General features: G+C 36.9%; 1 protein-coding gene and 1 pseudogene across 4 annotated transcripts in view; both read left to right on the forward strand.

Annotated features, from left to right (window-relative positions):
- CCSER1 (coiled-coil serine rich protein 1) overlaps positions 1–25,200 on the forward strand; it is a 1,539,837-nt gene that overhangs the window by 276,331 nt on the left and 1,238,306 nt on the right. The gene's annotated exons all lie outside the window — the stretch shown is intronic.
- On the forward strand, positions 1,967–3,719 carry LOC115894303 (annotated as a pseudogene). The gene has a single exon (XR_004054408.1). The product of XR_004054408.1 is annotated as a phosphoglycerate kinase 1 pseudogene (transcript).

The raw sequence follows: 25,200 nt of genomic DNA on the forward strand, positions 1-25,200 counted from the left end.
TTAAATATTCCTGCTTGATAATCATAATTGATAAGTGAGCAAACATTTGTTTTTGCAATGGGCAAAGACCTTGCTATCAATTATACATGTGAGATCATCTTTGTTTTAGTTTTCCTTCTAGCATATTATTGTAAAACTAATAGTATACAGAATAACAGTTTCTTGCATACTACAGCATTTTTGTCTGATTTTTTTTCTTAGTAGCCATAGCCAAAAATTACATTTCAATGCCAAAAAAGTCATGAAACTCAATGTTTCTATAAAAGGCGTAATCAAAGTATGATTGAAACCTTGGTTACCAGTAAAGCTGTTCAGTATCCATAGCCATGGTAACAGTAAGATTTAAAATAATAGCAATAGCGTATCTATCATGAAATTATGTTCATGTTATTCTGATTAGTCATTGCATTTATAAAATTATAATTATATTTCCAAATAAATTTCTTAGCAAATACTACTTTCTATTCAGTTTCATTTATAACAGCTGAAGACAAAGATGTTAGTATCTTAATAACTTTGGAATCAGTATCATTGTGTGTGTTTTTTCTCTTTTTCTTTTAACAGAGAACTGGGTTTAACTTTTTAAATTGTAAGTTAACAATTTATAAGTGTATAAATTTATGGGGTACAAAGTGATGTTATAATTTATTAATACAAGGTGGAATAGTTAAGCCAGTTAATATATCCATCACCTCAAATACTTAACATTTCTTATGGTGAGAACATTTGAAATTTAAATTTTGAAATGCATAATACTCTATTATTAACTGTATTAACCAGGCTGTGCAATAGACCTCAAAAAATAAAAAATTCCACATTTCTGAGATTTTGTACCCTTTGACCATTATCTCATTCTCCCCACCTCCAGCCTCTGAAACACATTGTATATTTTAAACACAACATTTAAGGTAAGAGTTTAGTTATTTGGGTTTTTATTATACCCAGTGAAAACTAGATTTAAGCGACACAATTCAGGAGATGTCATTAATTTTGTATGTAATAGTTGAACTAACTAAACAAGTAAGTGGATAGCCTTAGAAACCATGTGTAGAGTAGGAGTCTTTTGTGATGGCCAAATAAAGAGAGAACACAGAATTCCCTTAGTACAAAATTTAATAAAAGATATGTATAACTTAACAAAATCAAAACAAACAAAATAGTTTTAACCTGTTTGCATACAATACCATGTCTTTAACATGAAGCACATGGGAGTAGATAAGCAATCATTGTGGAAAGCCTATGAAAATTCACATGCGCTCTGTTGGAATGATTACAGGGTGTTGACAGAATTGTCAGCATTAATAAAACCAAAGAATGAGATATAAAATGAAGAATTGAGATAACTAACACTACTAAAGCAAAAAGACAAGAGAAAGTAACAAATAGTGGAACAAACAAACATTTAAATGCATTCTGGAAGCAATGACAAATATTCTGTTCTGGAAAACAACAACTACAAACAGAAGAAAATTTCCCACAAAAAGTGCCATGCATTTTAGGGTAGTGAATGAGCATGAAGACTTTATAAACCACACCGATGGAGTTTACTGCTGAATCCCTTGTGATCTTGTACAATAACTTAATGTTTCTGTGTTTAGTGTCCTCATACATAATATGAGGTAACATGAAATAATAATAATAATATTTTCCTCTGGAATTTTTATGTAATTAGTAGTGGTATCATAGGGAAAACAGTTCTTGACAAATAATGCTTGTTTTTTAGCTAACCATATTTTGTCTTCAGACAAACTTAAAGAAAAAAATAACTTAAAAATATGTAAAGGAAGACAGAATTTAGAAATCAGGCCACAAAGACAAAAGATTATATCCACAAAAGAAAGCAGAATTTGTAGAGCTAAGACTATAAAATGAGAAAAAAAAAAAAAAAAAAAAAAAAGAAACAGAAAGACCTTTGCAAGAATAAGTAATTAAATACAATAATAAACATGAGCTTCTCGTTTCCCGAGCGCACGTCTGCAGCAGGCTCCCGGGTTGTCCGAATCACCGACCTCTCTTCCCAGCTGTATTTCCAAAATGTCGCTTTCTAACAAGCTGACGCTGGACAAGCTGGATGTTAAAGGGAAGCGGGTCGTTATGAGAGTCGACTTCAATGTTCCTATGAAGAACAACCAGATAACAAACAACCAGAGGATTAAGGCTGCTGTCCCAAGCATCAAATTCTGCTTGTACAATGGAGCCAAGTCGGTAGTCCTTATGAGCCACCTAGGCCGGCCTGATGGTGTCCCTATGCCTGACAAGTACTCCTTAGAGCCAGTTGCTGTAGAACTCAAGTCTCTGCTGGGCAAGGATATTCTGTTCTTGAAGGACTGTGTAGGCCCAGAAGTGGAGAAAGCCTGTGCCAACCCAGCTGCTGAGTCTGTCATCCTGCTGGAGAACCTCCGCTTTCATGTGGAGGAAGAAAGGAAGGGAAAAGATGCTTCGGGGAACAAGGCTAAAGCCGAGCCAGCCAAAATAGAAGCTTTCCGAGCTTCACTTTCCAAGCTAGGGGATGTCTACGTCAATGATGCTTTTGGCACTGCTCACAGAGCCCACAGCTCCATGGTAGGAGTCAATCTGCCACAGAAGGCTGGTGGATTTTTGATGAAGAAGGAGCTGAACTACTTTGCCAAGGCCTTGGAGAGCCCAGAGCGACCTTTCCTGGCTATCCTGGGCGGAGCTAAAGTTGCAGACACGATCCAGTTGATCAATAATATGCTGGACAAAGTCAACGAGATGATTATTGGTGGCGGAATGGCTTTTACCTTCCTTAAGGTGCTCAACAACATGGAGATTGGCACTTCTCTGTTTGATGAAGAGGGAGCCAAGACTGTCAAAGACCTAATGTCCAAAGCTGAGAAGAATGGTGTGAAGATTACCTTGCCTGTTGACTTTGTCACTGCTGACAAGTTTGATGAGAATGCCAAGACTGGCCAAGCCACTGTGGCTTCTGGCATACCTGCTGGCTGGATGGGCTTGGACTGTGGTCCTGAAAGCAGCAAGAAGTATGCTGAGGCTGTCACTCGGGCTAAGCAGATTGTGTGGAATGGTCCTGTGGGGGTATTTGAATGGGAAGCTTTTGCCCGGGGAACCAAAGCCCTCATGGATGAGGTGGTGAAAGCCACTTCTAGGGGCTGCATCACCATCATAGGTGGTGGCAACACTGCCACTTGCTGTGCCAAATGGAACATGGAGGATAAAGTCAGCCATGTGAGCACTGGGGGTGGTGCCAGTTTGGAACTCCTGGAAGGTAAAGTCCTTCCTGGGGTGGATGCTCTCAGCAATATTTAGTACTTTCCTGCCTTTTAGTTCCTGTGCATAGCCCCTAAGTCAACTTAGCATTTTCTGCAACTCCACTTGGCATTAGCTAAAACCTTCCATGTCAAGGTTCAGCTAGTGACCAAAAGATGCAATGCCAGGAACCCTTAAACAGTTGCACAGCATCTCAGCTCATCTTTACTGCACCCTGGATTTACCTACATTCTTCAAGATCCCATTTGAATTTCTTAGTGACTAAACATTGTGCATTCTAGAGTGCATATATTTATATTTTGCCTGTTAAAACAAGTGAGCTGTGTTAACTTAGTTCTCTTTTGATGTAGGCTATTATGATTAGCTTTGTCACTGTTTCACTACTCAGCATGGAAACAAGATGAAATTCCATTTGTAGGTAGGGAGACAAAATTGATGATCCATTAAATAAACAATAAAAGTGTCCACTGGAAAAAAAAAAAAACAATAATAAACATGAAAATTATGACTGAAAACGGACTTGGTGACAGAGGTGAAATTTTCCAGAAAACAGTCCAATCGAATGCAGAGGGAAGTATCAGCAATTAAAGGACAAACTAGATGGAGGGAGTTTTCAAAATGAGCATGCTTGGGGTCCCTGAAATAAAGAGGTTAACACATTTGAGCAGAAAATAATCCTCAACTATTTACTAACATAGAAAATCACTGAAAAAAAGAAAAAAATGTATGAATTAAAAGGGTTTTACAATATTTTAGCAAATTTGATGCAAAATATTTAACAGGCCTTGCCTGTTAAGTTCTGAAATTCAATAATAAACAATTATAAAAGCTTTAGGCATTAAACTCAAATGCCCTTCAGAAAAAATTACGAATTTTCTCAGACTTCTACAAAAGAACACTCCAATGCTATAAATTAACAAATTAACAGATAGGAAGTTCTGATGAACAGAAAGTGTGATCTGAGAGTTTATAAATATCTAGTTGTCATTCAAATAGAGATAAACTATTAAACAGGCAGAAACTCAGGCAAGGTGACTCTCGTGGACCCATGAGCACTTATGAGAAAAACCAAAAACAAATGAAATTTTGTCAACCACGATATGAATGAATAAGTTTTTGCTTAAAAAAAGGGAATGCGGCTTGGCATGGTGGCTCATGCTTGTAATCCCAATACTTTTGGAGGCCAAGGCAGGAGTATCACTTGACGCCAGGGATTCAAGACCAGCCTCGTCAAGGCAACAAGACCTTGTCTCCACAGAAGACAAAAATAGCTGGGCATTGTGGCGTGGACCTGTAGTCTTTGCTCCCGGGGCGGCTAAGGCAGGAGGATCACTTGAGCTAGGAGTTTGAGGCTGAAGTGAGCCGTGATCGCACCACTGCACTTCAGCCTGGGTGACAGAGTGAGACTCTGTCTCAAAACAAAAACAAAGTCTTTACTCAAGTGTCATCTCTCGATTAGGCCATTCCTGATCATCATATATAAAATTGAAACTTGCCTACCTCACCATCCTTATCTCTGTTTTATTTTTATCCATAGCATCATATAAATACACACACACACACACACAGACACACACATATACTGAAAAAGTTTAGATGACAACCAAAAAATCTTTCCCATATAGATCAAACAAAAATAAAATGAAAAAATTTTAATTTGTATGGATCATTATTAGAAGCAAAACTTACGGATATTGCTGTGTGTGTCAGAAAGAAATACAAATCCTTAACCGTTTGTTCCATTAATCAAAAAAATAAAAATTAATTAAGCTCTAAAATAAAGAAATTAGAAAACCTGTAAAATGAAACAATTGAATGCCAGAGAAATAAATTTTAAAAATTATAGCTGCAAAATTTTAAAATCAGGAAATAATATCTGTGGAATTAATAAATAAAGCCAAAAGCTACTTAGTAAAACCACTGGTCTGGCTAATTAATTGGAAAACAGGAAGGAAGAAGAGGAGGAGGAAAAGGAGAAGGACAAAGATGAGGATGAGGAGGAAGAAAGAAGGAGAAGAAAGAAAAGATGAGGAGGAAAAGGAAGAGAAGGAAGAAGAGAGAAAAAGGAAAGAAAGGGAAGAAAAAGAACATGTAAGTGGGAGCACAAAGATATAAAAAAGAGAATTAAAGAAGATATAGGGAGATTGAGAGTAAAACAAAAGAACCCTAGAATACATGATATATTTATTTACAAGTATATTTGAGAGGTTAGATGAAGTAATAATTTTCTTGGAAAATATTAACTAATAGAATTCAATAACATATCAAAAATACAGTTCACTCCAGAAATGTGAGGTTGGTTTATTGATTGGGAGTATACTAACATAAATGTATCTATTAAGACATCACAGGAGAAAACTACATGATCTTATAGATCTTAGAGATAAGAGCTGTTAACATTACTTAAGGCTCTGAAAGCTTTGTCCTCCACCTGCCCGTCCAGTTCTAACTTATATTGCACTCTATGAAATATTTTGCTGCTGTTTCTTTGAGATACTGGGAAGTGATAAATGTGTTGCATTTTCTTAGAAACACTTTTAAACTTAATATTACTTGACAATTATCTGGTATAATGAAAACTTTTCAGTTTATTAGATGAAAATAAAATTCAAAGAATATGTTAGTATTATCTTTTATGTGTTAATTTTTGTTTTATTTAATCCTAGGAGTTTTACCTAACAATTATTTTTAAAACCTTACTCAAAGAAGCACAACTAATGTTTGTATTCTCATTTTGTTTTTGTTTACTTTTCCAAAAAAAGACAAATGAAACTGTATACAAGGAAACATGTTGGTTATTAGGTGTTGTGCCATCTGGCACTGACATCTGCCACCACCTTGACCCCAGGTTATTTTGGCTGCTTTGCCTGGCAAGGAGGGCACCTACATCTTGCTTCACAACTCCATGCTGGGCATTCCATGTCTGCAGTTTCTGTGAAGATGTCAATCTTCCCCCATAGAGGAGTATGTTTTAAAATTAAGGTTATAGGAAAAAGAGGGTAGCTTTCTAGAACTTGTAAGTATGATATCGAGTCTATAAAATGTTTGTTGATTTTCACTTATTTCTAGAAAATTAAGTATAAATAGTAGGTTGGATTTTCACATTCAACTACGAAGACTTAAGAAGAGGTTATATAGTAATCTTGAATTTAAATAGATGGATTCACATGTTTCATATGCTTTTGTTCATCTACATTTCTCCATTTTAATAGTAAAATTAAACATTATTCATGATTTAGCTTGTTTTGTATATCTTCTCTGGGAGACTTGCTTATAAAAATCACATCACAAGGTTTGCAAGGTTTGCGTTTCCTTTTCCAGCCTATTATGCACATTCTTTTAAGAAAGCCCATTTTAAATGAGCCCTTTCAAGAATAAAAGCTTTTTAGATTTTTTTTTTTTGTATGAAATGTATTTAAAAGCTATACCTCATGCACCTAGCATTTTAAACCATGGTTCTAAAGGATTCTGCAGATTTAAAGCTCCTACTGTTTTTTATTGTTATTTTTATTACTTACTTTCTTTTTCCTTTGAAGCATGTAAAGTTGCAGAAAGTGGAATATTTAATTTTGGCCATGAATTATTCATATTTGTTTAGAATTAACATTGGTTTAAATGCCTTAACATTTTTCTTTAGTTAGTGATTCTTAGATTTTCTAATGCAGCTCATAAGGCTACATTTCTTAGCTGGGTACAAAACTTGATGAATTAGCAGCTACAAGCTATCGCAGGAAACAAACCCAGACCTTGCCTATAAATAACTGTCTAGTTTTAATCTGATTTTATTGCATCATATAAGGTACAGCTGCATATAGGTTTATATGTTGTGTGTTTATGTCTACTTTTGGGGGAGATAGTGGAAGCAAATGAATCCAATAAATCTCCTTAAAATATTTCTGCTTCAAGAAATTCAGTATCCTTCCAGAAAATAATTGCTATTTTGTCTTTTTTTAAAATCACAAATTGTAAAGTATAGAGATAATATATTCTTCAGAAAGTAATTCTTTTGATGCTATATTTTGTAATTATACTAGCATCTATAATTGAATAATTGAATAAAATTTGTTTACAAATGTATTGCTATGCCTTAAGATATGACATATTTTGCACATTTTACATAACTTGAAATTGTGAGATAACATCATTATTCAAAATATGAGTGGGAGTTTATACATAATGAAAATAAATAATAACCAACTCCCTTAAGACTAGTAATAAGTCAAAGAAAAAAAACAGTTATGCAAAAAGTTAACTTAAAAGCACCATGGAAACAAAAATACTGTTGTTTTTATAATCAACATCGTAATTAGGAATCATTTGGAACTGCAAGAGGTCCTATTCATCATTTAGTTCAATTTGTTTTTATTGTGGACAAAGAGACTTGGTTAATAGCACCATAAAATGAAAACAGTGTTAGGATCAGGGTCATATCACAGGTCAAATGATCATAAGAATTTCCTTGCTAATAATAGTTTGATGAGAGCCATATGAAAAACTATCCTTAGGAGACTGTATGTGTCAATCCATTGTAAACAAATGAGGGTGGCCTCAAAAATGTGAATGTGAATGTAATTAATTTAGAACACTAATGAATAAACTGTGTACACTAACCTATGTATATAAAAGAGAAAATATGAAAGTAATTTACAAAGATCAGTCTAAGAATGTGTTCAAATATTAACCCATACCTATGGGTGGGTCTCTGAAAGTTGACAACTTGTTCAACTACTAATCAAAAATCGTTTGGAACTCTGTGGATATGCTTGTACTTTTCAATTGCTGTATACCTCCATAGAGTACAAAAGACTGGGGGACCTAGTTTCTGCTATCAGGGAGCTCCAATTCCTCCTGGCAAAAACGATGCTGACCTCTAAAATAAAAACATAACATTCTGTGGCTTATGTGGCCACATAACTCTGTGGTCTAATCTAGATAATTTGTACAATCAAAGTTTAAAAATGGTAACTCACTTTGAATGGACCAATAAGAGAAAGTTTAAAATTTGAGTAGCAATGAAATAGTGGGTAATGGTTGAGAAGAAAGCAATATTGTGAGAAGGATAATGTAAGTGAAGGACAGAAGGGGAAATATCTGAGTGATATTGGAGCATGGTGTGAGATGTTTAGTAGATCATTTTTAAAAGCTAGATTAGGGGCTGGGCGCTCACACCTGTAATCCCAGCATTTTGGGAGGCCGAGGCGGGCAAATCACTTCAGGTTAGGAGTTTGAGACCACGCTGGCCAACATGGTGAAACCCCATCCCTACTAAAAATCCAAAATTTAGCCGGGCCTGGTGGCAGGCACCTGTAATCCCAGCTACTCAGGAGGCTGAGGCAGGAGAATTGCTTGAATCTGGGAGACGGAGTTTGCAGTGAGCCGAGATTGCGCCACTGCGCTCCAGCCTGGACAACAGAGTGAGACCCCATCTGAAAAAATGTAAAAAAAAAAAAAAAAAAAAAGCTAGATTATGGTTATACTTTTGGGGTTTTGAAATGCCATGTAAATAGCCTGGGAATCAATCTCTCATTTTATTACAAGTGATTATGATTTTTTTCAGAAGAGAAATGAGATGATAAATCTGATACTTAAAGATATTTATCTTTAGTATGTGGAGCACACTAAAGAAATGAAAGAATAAAGGAGATGCAAACTGTTGCATTAGCCACGGTATGAGATGTTAAGGACCTCAACTTTATTAAGTCACACTGCTCCTCAAGCATCCAACCATCCATCTGTCCATTCAACACGTGTCTGTTGAGAGTTGACTGATTTTTAGGTAGTATGCTGGAGCAAAACAGGACTCAAACAGATATCTTGTCCTCAATTTACCTTCAGTTTGCAGATGAATAGGGAGTGTATGTGTGTGTACTTGTATGTTTATGGATGGTATGTAGTGAAGTGACAAGAGATATATAAAGTGAAAATTATCATATATATTCCTCTAAGTGATATGATAGGGTTATATTTGGGCATAAATACCCATAACCACCATGATGATGAGGAATTTCTAGAAATAATGCTTTATGGACTAAAAAATCACCCTGGTTGACAGAAATATTGGAAGTAGTGGGATTAGTATGTGCAAAATATAGCACTGGAGAGTATTGAAGATTTGCCAAACTTAATATGTTGCAATATGGTTGGAATAAAGTTCACAGTGAAATATTAAGTAATGAAACTGAAAACAGTTTTACTCCTTGAAAGTACAGTTAAACAATACTCTTCTATCAGAAACATCACTCCATTATTTTTCATTTTAATTAGGTCATTTATTTAGTGATCAATGGCTTTAAGAAATGTAGTTAGGTCTATATTTAAAAAGTATGAAAAAATCATACAATGGATGCATACTTTATTGGGAACATTCTAGTTCTTTGATGGGAGACATTTCTCCATGAGTATCCAGCATTTTTTCATATATTGTGAGTAAACTTGCCGTTTTTGTTATGGACTGTCTTTTCAAGGATATTTTTACAAGGAAAGCTGTAGAAGATATAGTGCCTCCCCTTGGAACAAAGGACAAGAATGTTTACTACCCATGGTAAAATATTGGAGATGCAAACTGTTGCATTAGCCATGGTATGAGATGTTAAGGACCTCAACTTAATAAAGTTACACTACTACTCAAGCATCCAACCATCCATCTGTCCATTCAACACATATCTGTTGAGAGTTGACTGAGTTTATAACTCATGGTTCCTCTCCTGTAATGCAAACCACAGCGTGTACAGATGTCCCCCTTTGCATTCCCCTAGAGAAACTAGAGCACTGAATTGGCAAAGAAAATGCCGATACTCTAGATACTGCTATAGTTGTGACTAATAAAGTCCTTTTCCTTCTGACCCAGGAGTCTTGTGGCTTTTGCCAACATCCACGAAACTGTAGCAGGTTAACTTATTAGCTTGCAAGTAAGGTAAAATCTTAGACCCTTCATAGTTCCTGACAGTTTTGGCTATGAGGATGTGAAAATTAAAAATGTTTTATTTCTAGAATAGGATCAATGAGACGCTTGTGGGTCAATTAACAGAATTTGAAGAAAGTGTATAAGAATTGGCAGCAAACATATTGACCACATTAATGGTCAACCAAGCAATAAATTATCCTTCACTTCATTGCTCTTTAATAAGGAGAAATTGGAAAGTTATTAGCAGATAGAATACTGGAAAGTGTGCATAAAGAGATCTGTTTAAACAATGTTGGACTTGTTGCAAATTTGCTTCCTTTTTTGGGAGGGGGAATTTCCTTGACAATCAATTCAACTGATGGGATTTGGGCAAGGTTTGCAGTGGACCAAGGAATCTAAAATAATCTTGTGAGTGAGGCCTTTTGGGAAAATTCTATGTATTGTTTTGGTTGCTGTCATTCTGAATACATATTAGAAATTTGATGTGTTATATGCTCATACTTCCCTGTCCCATACGTGTCAGGGAAAAACTACTGATGAGGAATTACACAAAGCATTGCCCCCACTCACACTCACCCATGGCACATTGACATTATTGAACCATTGGCCTCCTCTCAGGGCACTTAGTAGTACTTCACTGCTGATGGTATTTTTTCAGATTACAGTGCTATTCCAGTTCAATCAGCTGACTTTGGCCATACATTTATGGACCTTGCAACTAATCATTGTCATATATTTTAATTTTCAGACTTTTTAAGTCTGATATTAGTGCTTCTTTTATTACAAAAAAAACAAACAGTAATTAATGGGCTGATAGTTAAAGTATATCCAATGGAACTTCCACACTCCCTACCATCCACTAGTATCTGTTGCTTTTGAGCTTTGGAATGGGCTCCTAAATAATGAACTCAAAAAGAGTTCTTACTCTACTCCCTTCACTTCTTCCTGGTCCATAAACCTAGAAAGAAGATTGGCCATGAAGTGCAGCTGTTATCAGAAAAGGATCTTAGTTTGGCAGCCTCACTTTGGCCTGGTTGATCTACCCTCTGAGTATTATCTCCGCCAAAACTGGGACTAAAAACTTAATTCTAGTTTATCCAACTGGATTCTTTTGATAGACTGACATGCTTCTAGATTGATTATGTTGTTCACTAAGTCCTCCTGGAATAGTCCACATGAACCAAAATGGGTAGTACATTGGGTCTGTGTTGGATTTAATAAAATGCCTTTACCCTTTCTCACCTGTTCCTTCCAGATGACAGAGCTAGGCATGAGTTGGGGACACTGGAAAAAAAGCAAAATATAGCTACTAGAATGGGACATTTGAGTTTTGTGTTAGTAGAAGGGGAGTAACTGCAGAACCTAGAGAGAGAACAACTTAGACCCTGACTGGTATGGAGGAGGAAGGGCCATCTGTGATCCTTCTCTTCAGAACCACACCTAGATCCTTCCTTGTGGAGCAGAAGACCCTGCTGTGGCTCTCTTAAACTACTGAAATATCCTTAAATTTAACTAAATGCTGGGTCCTCTGTGCCCCACCAGATAACTCCAACCATGATTTGATAATCATTTCCCTTAATTGTACCGAGAAATCTGTTGGATGCAGCTGGAATTGCCCCAGATTTTCCACCTCCCATGCAAAACATTGCCAAACCTCTGGATGTCTTCCACATGCTGATTTCAGTAGCTGTCTCCAGTCATTTTGTAGAGCAGACAAATACCATTTGATGGGTGGCATGGACATGAAAACAAGTTGGACTGATTTCCCTCAGGCAGTCCCTCCAAAAACTAGGACTAGATTCAAGTATTCAAATTTAACCGGAGACTGTAAGGCTTTCTGGCCAGCTGGGAGACCATGTTGGAGGCACTGACAGCTTGTGTCCTCCACACGGGGAGGAACAGCAGTTGTAAAATCACTTGTTCTAGGGGCACTATGTCTGGCCCTGGGACTGTACATTTTCTGTAGATGTCAGGAATTAACTTGCCTCTCTTCTGAAAACACAGTCATATACATTATAGGGTGATCACAATTGATCTTCAAGTGTTTAAGGAAAATGTCACCAGTAGATTATATAATCTTCAGATGACTGCACAGGTCTCTTCAAAATTAGGCTGCCTGTGGTTACTCAGGGGATCTTCTTGGAAGAGTGTTTCTTTATTATTACATGCCCTATGTGCAATTAGCTCTAAAATGGGATTCACTAATCTGAAAAGGTAGTACAACATTTCTCCTTGTCTTCAGCTGAAGTAATCAGTGACATAGCTTTGGCTCTTGAAGGCATTCAGTCTCAGCCTCAATTAACCGGACATGGTAGATATAGAAGGTAGATTTGCCCTAGACTTTCTCCTTACTTTCAAAGCTGAGCCTGTGTGATTTCTAATACTTCTTTCTGTACACCTGGATTAATGCCTCAGATCAAGTGGAAAGGTCAATAAAGAAAGCCATTAGGCTTTTTAAGACGGTCCCTGATGGGTTGTAGGATTTGTCCCGTTGTCTGTGTCTGGAACCCTGGGGGACATGGTTGAGATCAGTTCTGCAAGTCAGTCTCTTATTGCTGCTCACAGTTCTCTGTAGCTTTAATTAAATGCTTTATGGAATAAATTGAATGGATATGGTCCCAGCCTCTGTCAGTCAGATTAATCAGAGTGGCTGACAGGTGATGCAGTCATGGGAATATTCTCCAAAAGTTAAGACACTGTAGAAGAGAGTTTGATATTACAGACACAATTCTCCATGGATCTCTCATACTTCACTTCTTGCAAGCAGAGGCACTCACATAATATTTTTAAGGATATTTTTGCAGTGAACAGACTTTGAAGGTAGAAATAATGTCTCCCTCCAGAATGAACAGCAGGTATGGTTACTGCCAGTCATCAAAGGTTTGCATTTCACCTGCACCACACATACAGTGCTTGTCTCCTGTAACACAACCCAGAGCATGTGCAAATATCATCTAGTTCTTTGTGTTTACCTGCGAAAATGGCACTCAGGGAACAGGCACCTAAAAATGCTGTCACTGTGGTTATTGCTATTGATCTAGAAAAGTTATTTGTGTCTGAACCAGGATTTTTGTGTTTTCTTCTAGCCTACACAAAATCATGGTAGACAAATAGCTTACAGATGGGATAAAATTTCAGGCACTTCACACACGTTCTTCACAGACACATTATGTTTGAAGTTATAAAATAATATTAATGTGTTGTTAAAGCTAATTTTCAGAGAGGGGATTCTATTCCACCAACATTTATGACTAGGTAATAAAGTATCATTTTTACTGAAATTTGGCTTCATAAAATGCCTTCTATTTAAAATCTGAACATGTATCAAACAATCATCAACACTGTATAATACCAGTATAATTAGGTAGAAGTACTGGATAAATTGTGTGTAATATGTGCAGCAGAATCTAAATCATTCTAATGGAAAATAGATTATGCCAGCAACATGTAAATACAAACAACAGTGGTCTCCAAGGAAAATATAAGTAGCACATCAAAATCTATTAATTTGTTGAAGAAATAGTATCTAAGAGATTGAATTAAACAAAATAACCAAAAAATACATGCCTTATTTTTGGAGATGTAAATATTACTAAAATTGTATTAATTAACAATCTTGTGAATATTATGTTTTACTAAGGTATAGGAAACCCAACGTAACTCAATGTAATATTTCATAATAGATATGATTATAACTGAGATGAGCATTTTTATAGAGATTAACAAAACATAATTGGAAATAAATGTTAATTAGAGAAATTAACTGTGGGTGGAAAATTTTCACATAAAATAATTGTCATTCATTTAAAAAATGTGTTTTTATTATGAAGCTGGGGTAAATTATAGAAATAGTGTCTTTGTCTTTTGTTGTTGCCATTTTAAAATTTCATCTCTAATTCTCCTAGTCATTTAGTTTTTATTTCTTCCCTGTCCACAAATTCATTCATTCATTCATTGCCTTATTCATTTGGCAAGTATTTATGGAACGTGTACTATTTATTGAACAATGCTTTTCAGCTTTTTATGGCATTGTTTAGAATTTAATAATTTCAAGATAATTTTAGGTCTGCTGACTCTAAACTGACCTCTGCCTTTAGTAAACTCAGTGCTTATAAATGAAACAGCTATTTTTATCTCTGATAGAACTAAAATCTGTACCTGTCTTGGAAACTACAATAATTAATGACCTGTATTTGTAAAATACTTTATAGTTTTCTCTCAGAATTTTATCTTAACAACAAATGTGAGCTAGAAAAGCAGAATTGATTGTTTCTATTGCACAGAGAAAAAGCTTAAGTCTTTAAGAGGGTAAGTGACCCAAGGCTAGGTTGCAGAGTTAAAATTAGAATTTCATAATAAATTGTGTGTCCTTTCACTATGCTGTACTTATATTGGCAGATGATAGAGTGGGTTTGGAGATGTCTAATTGCATTGTGAAGTTAATCCTTATATCCTTAGTGACTTTTGGAAATTACAATTTAAGACTGGATCTGACTGAAGCAGCATTGAGGACATAAGCTTATTTAACTGGCAACTCTGTGATATGTCAAATATGCCTAAGACAATGTATTTGATTTTGAAGTTGAGAATTGCATAAGTAAATCAAAAAATAGTTTAGTGTTATAAATTGGCACCTGGTTTCTGACATAGTTGTTTAGGTTCTTATTTTTAGCAAAATAGTACATTATAAATGTGCAGATACCTTAGATTGTTTTACAATTGAGACATGAATTTTTCTCCCATATGAATTTATGTTGTTAATGTCTCTCTACAGAGAATAGTACTTTATCCCCTAATTTAAATATATAGTAACTCAGTTCTTGCCACATGTCCCATTGTTCATGGACATGAACAGGAACACACATCTACGTAGTCTCTTTGAGAAAAATAATTATCAGGAAATAACAGAACTTAAAGACAAGATTAAAATAGGGAGCATATCAAGTAAGAGTGAAAACAGAGTGAAAATTTATTAGAATGGACTGAGCTATATAATGCCAAGAAGTAAATCATGAAAAATTTCAGTAGTTTAGCTGCAACACAGATATATTTCTTGCTCACACAAAATTTCAGTTGAGTTCAGCAGCTCTTCAGGACTGCTCTCTTTTATATTGTGACTCAGAGAGCCAAACTTTCCTCATTTTGTACTCCCATCATTTTAATGCGTGGATTTCCTGAGTTATCGGGACAGGGGAAGATAGTATTAAAGGTTTATACGGGATGTTTTTAAGGTCAAAACCTGGCCACATGGCTCTAACATAACTCCAAAAGAGTCTGTAATATGGAGGTTGATGTCCATCTATAGGACGTAGTTGAGGCTCTGAGTTTAAGCAACAAAAATAAATTTTTCCTCATGTTAGATAACCATGTGAGGCACACTTTCAGACACTTGTCAAGGAGCTTGGGGATCAGTGATTGCAATGCTTTCCCACATGATTAATGGTGATATAGAAGATAGAATATTTTGATTATAGGAGAAGGAAAAAATGGTATATCATAGAGGAGCCATTAGCCCAGTAGAGTGAGGCAGGATTGGTGATGATAGAGTTAAGGTGGTATGATGGAAATCTGTGAAATAAAGAAAGGGCAATTTAACTTCCACAGACACTGGGATATATATGATATGGTAGAAGAAATGGGATATTGTATTAGTCTGTTCTCACATTGCTATAAAGAAATACCTGAGACTGGGTAATTTATAAGCAAAAGAGATTTAATTGACTCACAGTTCTGCAGGCTGTACAGGAAGCATAGTGGATTCTGCTTCTGGGGAGGCCTCAGGAAGCTTCCAATCATGGCAGAAGGCAAAGGGGAACAAGATGTTTCATATGGCTAGAGCAGGGGCAAGAGAGAGAGAAGGGGGAATTGCTACACTCTTTTAAACAACCAGATCTCAGGAGACTCACTCACTTTCATGAGGATGGTACCAAGATGGATGGTGCTAAACTATTCATAAGAAAGCCCACCCTCATGATATAATTACCTCTTATCAGACCTTACCTCCAACATTCGGGAATACGATTCAACATGAGATTTGGGCAGGGACACAGATCAAAACCATATTAAAGATCTTCTCAGGATTATAATAAAAACACTGGTAGTTGTGATAAGCATTGTGAATGTCTCAGAAGAGTGGTGAACAAAAATAAGTGATACTTCAGAGGACAGATGTATGATGTGGCTAAAGTGAGAAAGCAATAAAATGAATTCCTCTCTCTTTATAAAAATACATATAAATTAAATAAATCTTCAGGTATTCGTTTTGATAAATCCTAGAAGGTAATATTTTAGTTACTTAATTATTAAGTAATGAATGATTTTTAACTATGTTCAAAGCATTTGATATGATATTATCATTATTGGTGTCTTCATATACTTTTACCTTCATTTTTGATTGTTTGCTTTTTCATTATATATGGAAAGATACAGTATTTAGCCTCAACTGAAATTGCTTTTGTCACTCAGAATACATTTAAATAGTTTGACTTTGTAAATATGCAAGTTATATATTCCCTTATTTTTCTTAGTAAATTTGCCTTCTTTGTATTTTCTGAAAAATATTTCAACTATTTTCAGGTTTCTGTTATCTGGATCTAGCCACGCAAAGAAAAGTTGTCATTTTCCATACCTTTAAAACTTTAAATTGACAATAATTCCCAATTTGTTTCAATTTCTAGATGAGATTTAGAGTTTCATTTATGATGGAGTGACCTCCTTAGGGACAGACGTCTAATTAATAGTTAATTCATTTAAGAAGTTCAAGATACTGTGTTTCTTCTCCCTGCTCCCAAAGAGCTTATAGTCCAATCAGGGAAACAAACAGGAACTGACTGCAATTCAGGGCTGTGTGCTAGATCAGAAGTAAGCAGGAAATGATGTGGGAGCACAAAGATAGGCACTAGCCTGGACCAGAGTTGGACAGTGATGGCACCCAGGAATACTGGCCCAGCTGGTGTCAAAATCTTCAATGAATGTAGCAAGAACAGAGGAACTAACAATGCTAAAGCATGTGCCTCCTATGAGCAAAGATTGCTTAGTGAGGGCAGAGTGGCCATGACCTGAAAGCAAGCCTGGGAAGCCAGTACTGATCGTCCCCCACTACCCACCCTTGTGATAATTAATATGCAGGATAATTAGGGCAGAAGAGAATGACCAGGCAGACCTTCATTTTAACATCCTGAATTACTTTGGATTATTCGTTTTAGGATGTAAAGACTTTTTAGTTTCATAATTATGCAAGATTTTTCTCAGATTTGTGAAACAAATTTGAAAAGTCAGAATATTTTAGAACTAATGGTATATTTTATGGGAAAATGGTGAAAACAACAGCTTTGTAAAAGTATAAAGCCTAATTACAAAAGGCTGAATGCGTATTATTTTATATTATATATAGGTGTATATATTTTAAAAATGCAAACAAATTTGTATGTAACTTTATCGAGAAGTTTTTGTTTTTAATATTTTCATTCCATAGAATACCATGGTGTACACAGTATTAATCATGGTCACTTTATTTCACAAATGTAATGATCTTGTTGCTGTAAAGGCAAAGAAAGAAAGAGGGGGAAAATACACTTAATAAATGCATTCCAGAGTAATGGTCATAGAAATAAATCTTAGTCCATAATCATCAGAATGAAGGGTTGATAAGTTGCCAGAGGAAAAAATGATTTACAGTAATATGAATTTTAACACAACTATAATTACATTTAAAAATTCAATTTGTTTAATTGATGTTTCTCCAAACTTACTATTTTTTAATATTCATCATTATTTATTTACCTTCAATCATCATTTTTTAAATTCCACTAATTTATATATTAATGAATTTGAATTGACTGGTTTGTATCTGTGGGTTTTTAGTACTGAACTAGATTTCCATTAATTATGGAGTACTTCATCCACCTAGATTTTTTTAGTCTAGTTAGATGCAGTAAAAACTAATGTGAATGGAGGGGGCGGAGCAAGATGGCCGAATAGGAACAACTCCAGTCTCCAACTCCCAGCGCGAGCGACACAGAAGACCGGTGATTTCTGCATTTTCAACTGAGGTACTGGGGTCATCTCACTAGGGAGTGCCGGACAATCGGTGCTGGTCAGCTGCTGCAGCCTGACCAGCGAGAGCTGAAGCAGGGCGAGGCATCGCCTCACCTGGAAGCGCAAGGGGGAAGGGGATCCGTTTTCCTAGCCAGGGGAACTGAGACACACAACACCTGGAAAATCGGGTAACTCCCACCCCAATACTGCGCTGTAAGCATACAGGCATTCCAGGAGAATATATCCCACACCTGGCCGGGAGGGTCCCACGCCCACGAAGCCTCCCTCACTGCTAACACAGCAGTCTGCCGCGATCTATCCGCAAGGCAGCAGCGAGGCTGGGGGAGGGGCGCCCGCCATTGCTGAGGCTTAAGTAGGTAAACAAAGCCGCTGGGAAGCTCGAACTGGGTGGAGCTCACAGCAGCTCAAGGAAGCCTGCCTGTCTCTGTAGTCTCCACCTCTGGGGACAGCGCACAGCTGAAGACCAACAGGGGAAGTAGCGGGAGCCGGTGCAGACGCGAACGACTCTGTCTGACAGCTTTGGGGAGAGCCGCGGATCTCCCAACGCGGAGGTTGAGATCTGAGAACGGACAGACTGCCTGCTCAGGTGTGTCCCTGACCCCTGAGTAGCCTAGCTGGGAGAAATCCCCAACTAGGGGCAGTCTGACACCCCACACCTCACAGGGTGGAGTACACCCCTGAGAGGACACTTCCAAAGGAAGAATCAGACAGGTACACTCGCTGTTCAGCAATATTCTATCTTCGGCAACCTCTGCTGCTGATACCCAGGCAAACAGGGTCTGGAGTGGACCTCAAGCAATCTCCAACAGACCAACAGAGAGTCCTTCTGACTGTCAGAAGGAAAACTATCAAACAGGAAGGACACCTATACCAAAACCCCATCAGTACGTCACCACCATCAAAGACCAGAGACAGATAAAACCACAAAGATGGGGAAGAAGCAGGGCAGAAAAGCTGGAAATTCAAAAAATAAGAGCGCATCTCCCCCTGCAAAGGAGCGCAGCCCATCACCAGCAACGGATCAAAGCTGGTCAGAGAATGACTTGGACGAGAGGAGAGAAGAAGGCTTCAGTCCATCAAACTTATCAGAGCTAAAGGAGGAATTACGTACCCAGCGCAAAGAAACTAAAAATCTTGAAAAAAGAGTGGAAGAATTGACAGCTAGACTCATTAATGCAGAGAAGATCATAAACGAAATGACAGAGATGAAAACCATGACACGAGAAATACGTGACAAATGCACAAGCTTCAGTAACCGACTCGATCAACTGGAAGAAAGAGTATCAGCGATTGAAGATCAAATGAATGAAATGAAGCGAGAAGAGAAACCAAAAGAAAAAAGAAGAAAAAGAAATGAGCAAAGCCTGCAAGAAGTATGGGATTACGTAAAAAGACCAAATCTACGTCTGATTGGGGTGCCTGAAAGTGAGGGGGAAAATGGAACCAAGTTGGAAAACACTCTTCAGGATATCATCCAGGAGAACTTCCCCAACCTAGTAGGGCAGGCCAACATTCAAATTCAGGAAATACAGAGAACGCCACAAAGATACTCCTCCAGAAGAGCAACTCCAAGACACATAATTGCCAGATTCACCAAAGTTGAAATGAAGGAAAAAATCTTAAGGGCAGCCAGAGAGAAAGGTCGGGTCACCCACAAAGGGAAGCCCATCAGACTAACAGCAGATCTCTCGGCAGAAACTCTACAAGCCAGAAGAGAGTGGGGGCCAATATTCAACGTTCTTAAAGAAAAGAATTTTAAACCCAGAATTTCATATCCAGCCAAACTAAGTTTCATAAGTGAAGGAGAAATAAAATCCTTTACAGATAAGCAAATGCTTAGAGATTTTGTCACCACCAGGCCTGCCTTACAAGAGACCCTGAAGGAAGCCCTAAACATGGAAAGGAACAACCGGTACCAGCCATCGCAAAAACTTGGCAAAATGTAAAGACCATCGAGGCTAGGAAGAAACTGCATCAACTAACGAGCAAAATAACCAGTTAATATCATAATGGCAGGATCAAGTTCACACATAACAATATTAACCTTAAATGTTAATGGACTAAATGCTCCAATTAAAAGACACAGACTGGCAAACTGGATAAAGAGTCAAGACCCATCAGTCTGCTGTATTCAGGAGACCCATCTCACATGCAGAGACATACATAGGCTCAAAATAAAGGGATGGAGGAAGATCTACCAAGCAAATGGAGAACAAAAAAAAGCAGGGGTTGCAATCCTAGTCTCTGATAAAACAGACTTTAAACCATCAAAGATCAAAAGAGACAAAGAAGGCCATTACATAATGGTAAAGGGATCAATTCAACAGGAAGAGCTAACTCTCCTAAATATATATGCACCCAATACAGGAGCACCCAGATTCATAAAGCAAGTCCTTAGAGACTTACAAAGAGACTTAGACTCCCATACAATAATAATGGGGGACTTCAACACTCCGCTGTCAACATTAGACAGATCAACGAGACAGAAAGTTAACAAGGATATCCAGGAATTGAACTCATCTCTGCACCAAGCGGACCTAATAGACATCTATAGAACTCTCCACCCCAAATCAACAGAATATACATTCTTCTCAGCACCACATCGCACTTATTCCAAAATTGACCACATAATTGGAAGTAAAGTACTCCTCAGCAAATGTAAAAGAACAGAAATTATAACAAACTGTCTCTCAGACCACAGTGCAATCAAACTAGAACTCAGGACTAAGAAACTCAATCAAAACCGCTCAACTACCTGGAAACTGAACAACCTGCTCCTGAATGACTACTGGGTACATAACGAAATGAAAGCGGAAATAAAGATGTTCTTTGAAACCAATGAGAACAAAGATACAACATACCAGAATCTCTGGGACACATTTAAAGCAGTGTGTAGAGGGAAATTTATAGCACTAAATGCCCACAAGAGAAAGCAGGAAAGATCTAAAATTGACACTCTAACATCACAATTAAAAGAACTAGAGAGGCAAGAGCAATCACATTCAAAAGCTAGCAGAAGGCAAGAAATAACTAAGATCAGAGCAGAACTGAAGGAGATAGAGACACAAAAAACCCTCCAAAAAATCAATGAATCCAGGAGTTGGTTTTTTGAAAAGATCAACAAAATTGACAGACCGCTAGCAAGGCTAATAAAGAAAAAAAGAGAGAGGAATCAAATAGATGCAATAAAAAATGATAAAGGGGATATCACCACTGACCCCACAGAAATACAAACTACCATCAGAGAATACTATAAACGCCTCTACGCAAATCAACTAGAAAATCTAGAAGAAATGGATAATTTCCTGGACACTTACACTCTCCCAAGGCTAAACCAGGAAGAAGTTGAATCCCTGAATAGACCAATAGCAGGCTCTGAAATTGAGGCAACAATTAATAGCCTACCCACCAAAAAAAGTCCAGGACCAGATGGATTCACAGCTGAATTCTACCAGAGGTACAAGGAGGAGCTGGTACCATTCCTTCTGAAACTATTCCAATCAATAGAAAAAGAGGGAATCCTCCCTAACTCATTTTATGAGGCCAACATCATCCTGATACCAAAGCCTGGCAGAGACACAACAAAAAAAGAGAATTTTAGACCAATATCCCTGATGAACATTGATGCAAAAATCCTCAATAAAATACTGGCAAACCGGATTCAGCAGCACATCAAAAAGCTTATCCACCATGATCAAGTGGGCTTCATCCCTGGGATGCAAGGCTGGTTCAACATTCGCAAATCAATAAACGTAATCCAGCATATAAACAGAACCAAAGACAAGAACCACATGATTGTCTCAATAGATGCAGAAAAGGCTTTTGACAAAATTCAACAGCCCTTCATGCTAAAAACGCTCAATAAATTCGGTATTGATGGAACGTACCTCAAAATAATAAGAGCTATTTATGACAAACCCACAGCCAATATCATACTGAATGGGCAAAAACTGGAAAAATTCCCTTTGAAAACTGGCACAAGACAGGGATGCCCTCTCTCACCACTCCTATTCAACATAGTGTTGGAAGTTCTGGCTAGGGCAATCAGGCAAGAGAAAGAAATCAAGGGTATCCAGTTAGGAAAAGAAGAAGTCAAATTGTCCCTGTTTGCAGATGACATGATTGTATATTTAGAAAACCCCATCGTCTCAGCCCAAAATCTCCTTAAGCTGATAAGCAACTTCAGCAAAGTCTCAGGATACAAAATTAATGTGCAAAAATCACAAGCATTCTTATACACCAGCAACAGACAAGCAGAGAGCCAAATCAGGAATGAACTTCCATTCACAATTGCTTCAAAGAGAATAAAATACCTAGGAATCCAGCTTACAAGGGATGTAAAGGACCTCTTCAAGGAGAACTACAAACCACTGCTCAGTGAAATCAAAGAGGACACAAACAAATGGAAGAACATACCATGCTCATGGATAGGAAGAATCAATATCGTGAAAATGGCCATACTCCCCAAGGTTATTTATAGATTCAATGCCATCCCCATCAAGCTACCAATGACTTTCTTCACGGAATTGGAAAAAACTGCTTTAAAGTTCATATGGAACCAAAAAAGAGCCCGCATTGCCAAGACAATCCTAAGTCAAAAGGACAAAGCTGGAGGCGTCACGCTACCTGACTTCAAACTATACTACAAGGCTACAGTAACCAAAACAGCATGGTACTGGTACCAAAACAGAGATATAGACCAATGGAACAGAACAGAGTCCTCAGAAATAATACCGCACATCTACAGCCATCTGATCTTTGACAAACCTGAGAGAAACAAGAAATGGGGAAAGGATTCCCTATTTAATAAATGGTGCTGGGAAAATTGGCTAGCCATAAGTAGAAAGCTGAAACTGGATCCTTTCCTTACCCCTTATACGAAGATTAATTCAAGATGGATTAGAGACTTAAATGTTAGACCTAATACCATAAAAACCCTAGAAGAAAATCTAGGTAGTACCATTCAGGACATAGGCATGGGCAAGGACTTCATGTCTAAAACACCAAAAGCAACGGCAGCAAAAGCCATAATTGACAAATGGGATCTAATTAAACTAAAGAGCTTTTGCACAGCAAAAGAAACTACCATCAGAGTGAACAGGCAACCTACAGAATGGGAGAAAATTTTTGCAACCTACTCATCTGACAAAGGGCTAATATCCAGAATCTACAAAGAACTCAAACAAATATACGAGAAAAAAACAAACAACCCCATCAAAAAGTGGGGAAAGGATATGAACAGACATTTCTCAAAAGAAGATATTCATACAGCCAACAGACACATGAAAAAATGCTCATCATCACTGGCCATCAGAGAAATGCAAATCAAAACCACAATGAGATACCATCTCACACCAGTTAGAATGGCAATCATTAAGAAGTCAGGAAACAACAGGTGTTGGAGAGGATGTGGAGAAATAGGAACACTTTTACACTGTTGGTGGGATTGTAAACTAGTTCAACCATTATGGAAAACAGTATGGCAATTCCTCAAGGATCTAGAACTAGATGTACCATATGACCCAGCCATCCCACTACTGGGTATATACCCAAAGGATTATAAATTAGTCTACTACAAAGACACATGTACACGTATGTTTATTGCGGCACTATTCACAATAGCAAAGACTTGGAATCAACCCAAATGTCCATCTGTGACAGACTGGATTAAGAAAATGTGGCACATATACACCATGGAATACTATGCAGCCATAAAAAAGGATGAGTTTGCGTCCTTTGTAGGGACATGGATGCAGCTGGAAACCATCATTCTTAGCAAACTATCACAAGAAGAGAAAACCAAACACCGCATGTTCTCACTCATAGGTGGGAACTGAACAATGAGATCACTTGGACTCGGGAAGGGGAACATCACACACTGGGGTCTATCATGGGGAGGGGGGAGGGGGGAGGAGGGAGGGATTGCATTGGGGAGTTATACATGATATAAATGATGAATTGATGGGTGCTGACGAGTTGATGGGTGCAGCACACCAACATGGCATAAGTATACATATGTAACAAACCTGCACGTTATGCACATGTACCCTAGAACTTAAAGTATAATAAAAAAAAAAAAAAAAAAAAAAAAAAAAATGTAAAATGGTATACCTGTATAGAGCACCTACCATGAATAAAATTTGCAGAAATGTAAAAAAAAAAAAAAAAAAAAAAAAAAAAAAAAAAAAAAAACTAATGTGAATGGTTAGACAGGATGCAATATTTCAATTTTGTGTCTAATTTTGTTGAGTGATTTGGATAAAATAAAAACATTTGTGATGATCTAATCAGTGGGTAAATTCATTTGAAAATCTTTATATCAAATAGTTAAGTTAGCAAACATGCCAAACTAAAGAAATGAACCACTTCTATTTTATCTTGACTCTCATTTGCTGCAATTATTTTTTATCCTAATAATATTTTTTGTTCTCTACATTTTAGATGAAATTAATATTGACATACATATTTATGAATATATTTATGTTTGTGTTTGTTTTATTATAGAGTATATGTCAATATTGTGTGTTTTAAATTAATCCTTCAAAGACTAGGAAATAGAACTCTGTACCTTAACCAATCAGTAGGTACTTTAACACTAAAGAAATTCCTCTTGATAATAAAGTACTTCCAAACTACTCATGTGTGTATCTTAATATTGCTGAAATGTTTGTCCTTCTTTCTCTGGGATGATGTAGCAGTGATTTTATTTTAGTAATTGAAGTATAATTCTTTTCAAAAAACGGAATATAAAGTTAGTCTTTCCAATGAATGGGAAGTTCTAGTTTACAAGAAAAACAAAAGTACTCTGTAATTGCCTATGGTGTACTACTTCTGCCTGTGAGGTTGTATTTCTGTGTACCTCAATACAAAGTACATTAATAGAAAAATGATTCAGTAAGTGTAATTCTATTACTTCCTAACATGACACCAATATGATACTTTTAATTAATGAAATACAAAGTTATTTTAAAAACTACAGATTTGTCATT

The sequence above is a fragment of the Rhinopithecus roxellana genome, chromosome 2 (assembly GCF_007565055.1).
Source record: "Rhinopithecus roxellana isolate Shanxi Qingling chromosome 2, ASM756505v1, whole genome shotgun sequence".
Lineage (NCBI taxonomy): Eukaryota > Metazoa > Chordata > Mammalia > Primates > Cercopithecidae > Rhinopithecus > Rhinopithecus roxellana.